Source organism: Oryx dammah, unplaced genomic scaffold (assembly GCF_014754425.2).
Source record: "Oryx dammah isolate SB20612 unplaced genomic scaffold, SCBI_Odam_1.1 HiC_scaffold_19, whole genome shotgun sequence".
Taxonomy (NCBI): domain Eukaryota; kingdom Metazoa; phylum Chordata; class Mammalia; order Artiodactyla; family Bovidae; genus Oryx; species Oryx dammah.
Window position 1 is genome coordinate 35,343,230 of NW_024070203.1, and position 4,119 is coordinate 35,347,348.

At 40.5% G+C, this 4,119-nt stretch overlaps 1 non-coding gene across 1 annotated transcript; it reads left to right on the forward strand.

Annotated features, from left to right (window-relative positions):
• The first annotated feature begins 206 nt into the window (after nt 1-206).
• LOC120879135 lies at nt 207-371 on the forward strand. Its single transcript, XR_005724707.1, has one exon. It is a non-coding gene; the product is annotated as a U1 spliceosomal RNA (small nuclear RNA).
• The last annotated feature ends 3,748 nt before the right edge of the window (nt 372-4,119 follow it).

Here is a 4,119-nt window from a genome sequence, read left to right on the forward strand (position 1 = left end):
AGCTGAATGGGTGACTTGTGTTTTTCTTTTAGTCTTTTGGGGGTGACTGTCCTGTTTTATTACTCTATTATAAAGAAAGTATGGATTACTCATAGTGAGTTGATACACATGTATCAGCATAATCAAAAAATATTTAGTTCAATCACTTTGATATTGTTTCTTAAAATTCTTTTCATAGAAAAACCACATTAAAATATGTCCTTATCATACTTACCTGGCAGGAGAGAGAACCATGATCAGGAAGGTGGTTTTCCCAGGGTGAGGCTCATCCATTGCACTCCCGATCTGCCGACCTCTGTGACTTTCCCAAATGTGGGAATCTCGACCACATAATTTGTGGTAGTAGGGGACTGTGTTCACACTATCCCCTAAAAAAAACAAAACAAAAACGTCCCTATCGTCCATCTTCTCCCAAGACCTAGCCACACAGTCAATTTTTTTTTATTTTTGAATTTGTCTTGATTTTCATCAGTTATACATGCACATCAAAGAGTCAAATAGTTGTACTAGAATTATTACCACCACCCACCCCACCCCCGAATCCCTCTAGGATGTCACACAAACTCTTAACATCTCCCAACCACTTTTAACTTTTTGCTATCAGTTTTGTTGTCGAAGTCTGCACCTCTAAATAGTGTGCTTATGTAGACTCTTCTTGATTTGTTTAGTTTCAGTTATTGTTTAGTGACTTCTCTCTTTGGAAAATTAGGATCACTCCTGTTCCTGTTCTCTATAGTCATAATTCTTTCTCCATTCTTCCTGTCATCATTTTTATGTTATAGCTCTGATTAGATCAACATACTGTATTACATCATTAGAACTCTACAAGGCTATTTTGAACTGAATCATTTCTTATGAAAACTGGCTTTTCTTGTGTTATATTTCATGCCCCCTAAAGGCTAATAAACTTTCTGTTTTATTTGCTTTGTTTTCTCTGTACTCATCATTAAGTTAAATCCAGACTCTCTTCAAATTATGGAAGTATTCTTTCAGTCCATTCAAACTCGGATATTCATTTACTTTATTGTCTTTGAGTCTTCAGGCCTGCTCTAGGCTGCTTGTGATCTTTACTCACCATCACCTTTGCCCTTTGTCTCTGTATGGTACTGATTTCCTGGATTCTGTGTTTTCTTTTTCTTCTTCTTTGGTTTATATACTCACTTTTGGTGGAGTAAACCCTCAAGTAGTTTCCTGAGAAAAGGTGCACAGAAGTCAAACTGTGAGACCTTGCGTGTGTGGAGAGGCCTTTGGTCAGCTTGTCCATTCAGTTGATTGTTTGGCTGGGTAAGAATGCTATGTTGGAAATTATTTTCCCTCAGAATTTTGTAAGTAGTAGCCTCCATTATCTTTCAGGATTCTTATCTTTGGTATGTGATCTGGATTTTAAATAAAATTCCTGGAGTTTTTCAGGACTTTCTCATTGCCCCTACTGTTCCAAAATCTTATGGTGATATGCCTTCTTATAGTGTGTTTTCATTCATTGTCTGGAAAATCATCTTTTCAATCTGGAAGGTTTTGTTTTCTAAATTGTTGATACTTTTATCCTATTTTCCATGTTTTTCTCATCCTAGAACTTCTAAAATTTTGATATTAGTCTTCCCAGACTGAGCCTCCCATTGCCTTGTCTTGCTATTTTCAATGTATTTTGCTTTTCTCCTGGTTTCTGAGAAATTCATTTATCTTTATATATCAATTTTCCTAATTAATTTTAATTTATATTATTACCATAGCTTTAACTTCAAAGCTCTCTACACTAGGTTAAAATTTTTTTTTCTAGTTTTTAAAAAAATAAACCTTGTTTTTTTCAAGTAACCAATAGTGCTGTTTATATAGGTCTCTAAGGATAAATTTTTTTTCCCCTCTTTCATATTAAAGGATTTTTTTATAAAAGAAATAAACTGAGCTGTCGCTCCCATTTAATGCATGCATGCCCAGTTGCTAGGTTGTGTTCAACTCTTTGCAACCCCATGAACTGTAGCCCACCAGGCTCCTCTAACTGTGGAATTTTCCAGGCAAGAATACTGGAGTGGGTTGCCATTTCCTTCTCTAGGGGATCTTCCCAACTCAGGGAGTGAACCTGCATCTCCTGCATCGGCAGGTGGATTCTTCACCACTGAGCCACCAGGGAAGCCCCAAGTATACTCTATATCTACCTCCTCTATCAGCATTGGGCACCATACTATTTTTCTCAGATACCTGTTTCCCTTTAAAAACCATCCCCAATGACGCTGTCCTAATGTTGGAGCAAGTAATGCCTCCAACAGCAATTTTCTTGGTTGACTTTTGTGAATTAGATAAAATACATTTAAACGTTTGAAATCATGAAGCTAAGAGCAGGGTATTCCCTGAGTGAAGTAGAATGGTTAAGGACATGGGTTCTGGCCCATCACTTAGCTGTGTGACCCTGGGAAAATTTTTCATTTCTCTGTGTTTATCAGGGGGCTTCTGTGCCTGTCTTGTTTCCTGACCCCATACCCAGTGACCCTCTCAGTTAACTGCTTTCTGAGCTCAGCAGTGGATAGACCCTCCTCAACACTCTCTGTTCTCTTTTGCTCTCTCATAACTCTTGTAAGCTTAGCTCTGTATGATTTCACCTCTATTATCAGGAGTTTCATCCTCAACTTGTGCCCTCTACATGGCCACCTGCTCTTCAGAGCATGTATTTTTGCAAAGTCTTTCTGGTATCTGCCATGACAAGGTCCTCCCCTGAACCACCCACCATGGCTCCCTGCTTTCTTTCCTGGCAAGCTCTTCCAGTCATTAGGCATCACTGCTGACATTTGGAGTCTGTACATTTTCTCTGTCTTTTAATTTTCCTGACCATGGAGTTTACAAGGTCCCTCATGTATGGATGTGAGAGTTGGACTGTGAAGAAAGCTGAGTTTTGAAGAATTGATGCTTTTGAACTGTGGTGTTGAAGAGTCTTGCGAGTTGCTTGGACTACAGGGAGATCTAACCAGTTCATTCTGAAGGAGATCAACCCTGGGATTTCTTTGGAAGGAATGATGCTAAAGTTGAAGCTCCAGTACTTTGGCCACCTCATGCAAAGAGTTGACTCATTGGAAAAGACTCTGATGCTGGGACGGATTGGGGGCAGGAGGAGAAAGGGACGACAGAGGATGAGATGGCTGGATGGCATCACTGACTCGATGGACGTGAGTCTGAGTGAACTCTGGGAGTTAGTGATGGACAGGGAGGCCTGGCGTGCTGCAATTCATGGGGTCACAAAGAGTCGGACACGACTGAGTGCCCCTTTTCTCTGTGTCACTCTATGTGGTTCCCAGGAGCAGGGAAGATGTTTGGATCTGAGCTGTGGCCATGTTCGTTTGGGGAACTGAATTCCAGAATTTATTTAAAAATGCTTTTAACAGGTATCTTTCCATGGCTTGTCTGCAATAAGGTATTTCAGCATAGTTCAAATCTTGTTTTAACACATCTGGTATAACAAACTGATCCTCTGTAATTTCTTCAATCCACTGTATTTTAAACATGCCAACCATGAACTCCTGTTGCTACCATGCACAGAGGGAAGCTTTTGTTGGTATGGGTCTGTGGCTGGTTTGTCCCCAGCTTTGTAGACAGAGCCCACAGCACTGGACCAATACCATGCAGTTGTAGACAGCTTCTTTTTGCTTCCCTGGAGAATGGTTCTAACCCATTACCTCACTCTGTGGACCCCCTATTCTCAATCTCTCTTAACAGAAGAAAGTGGAAGTCCATGGATGTGAACCTCCCCAGTCCCTCTTCCTCCTGCTTAAAGTCTCATCTGTGGTGGCAGTTGTCCTGCCCTCTGCCCACATCCAGAAAGAGACATTCTTCCTCTCCAAGGCCACAGTCTCTTTCCTCTGGTGTTCCTTTTCATTTCTTCCACAAGTTCTTAAAACCTCACTGGTCATCACTGTCTCCTCTTGCTTCTTTCACAGATAAACTCACTTCTTTTATCCTAAAAGTAAACTCAACCAAACCAGCAATCGCAAAACACTTCTGTGCATCTCACCCTCTGAAGCTTTCTGTTTCTCCCTTCTGTCTCAACAATCCAAGCATAGCTTCTATATCAAGCTGTTGCTCAAAGTAGTGTTGTTAAAGGCAAGTCAACCTTGTCCTAATGACCTGATCCAG